Source organism: Elephantulus edwardii, unplaced genomic scaffold, assembly GCF_000299155.1.
Source record: "Elephantulus edwardii isolate Elephantulus edwardi_28Jun2011 unplaced genomic scaffold, EleEdw1.0 scaffold00131, whole genome shotgun sequence".
Lineage (NCBI taxonomy): Eukaryota > Metazoa > Chordata > Mammalia > Macroscelidea > Macroscelididae > Elephantulus > Elephantulus edwardii.
Genome location: NW_006399881.1, coordinates 204,670 through 205,372, shown reverse-complemented (window position 1 = coordinate 205,372; position 703 = coordinate 204,670).

Here is a 703-nt window from a genome sequence, read left to right as displayed (position 1 = left end):
GCTGCGGTAGTAGCGAACCACTTAAAGCAGGGCCATTATGGCCTTCCACAGACTTCGGCTTATTGATAATTGAACACTTAAACAGTTGATGACTGGCCCTCAGTGAAGACTGAAGTTCAACAACAGGAATTCAAGGATTCCAAAGGAGAAATGGGTGAGTCTCCTGGCTCCCACCCCACCCCCACCGCACCCCCCACCCCTGCCAGAGCCCGTGCCATGCCGAACAGCTGCTGCAGCTCCATGAGGCTTCCACAGCCTGAACGAATGGATTCCCTCACCCAGGATGGATGCTGGGCACTGGCCCTCCTCAAGACTGGTACAGCAAAGCCACCACACTGCCGCAAGGTGGTCTTCTACTGAAGAGAATTCTTGGAGCCAGGATGGCGGCTGTGGGGGAAGCGGGTGCCTCCCGCCGCCCGCACAAGAGGGGCCGCACACGCACCGAGCACCCGTGCGGAGGGGTGGGGGCAAGCGTCCCCAATGGCTGCCCACGCTGGGGGGGCCACGCGCCTCCTGCAGGCCTCCTGCACTGGAAGGGGGGGGCGCGCACCCCGCTGGCCGCCTGCATAGGAGGTGGGGGATGGGATGCATGCCTGCCATCTGCAGGTTTGGGTTTCCTTGGACAGGCCAAAGAAGATGATTACCTATGCATTGGAAAGGCCAAAGAGGACAATTACCTATGCATTGGACAGACCAAAGAGAA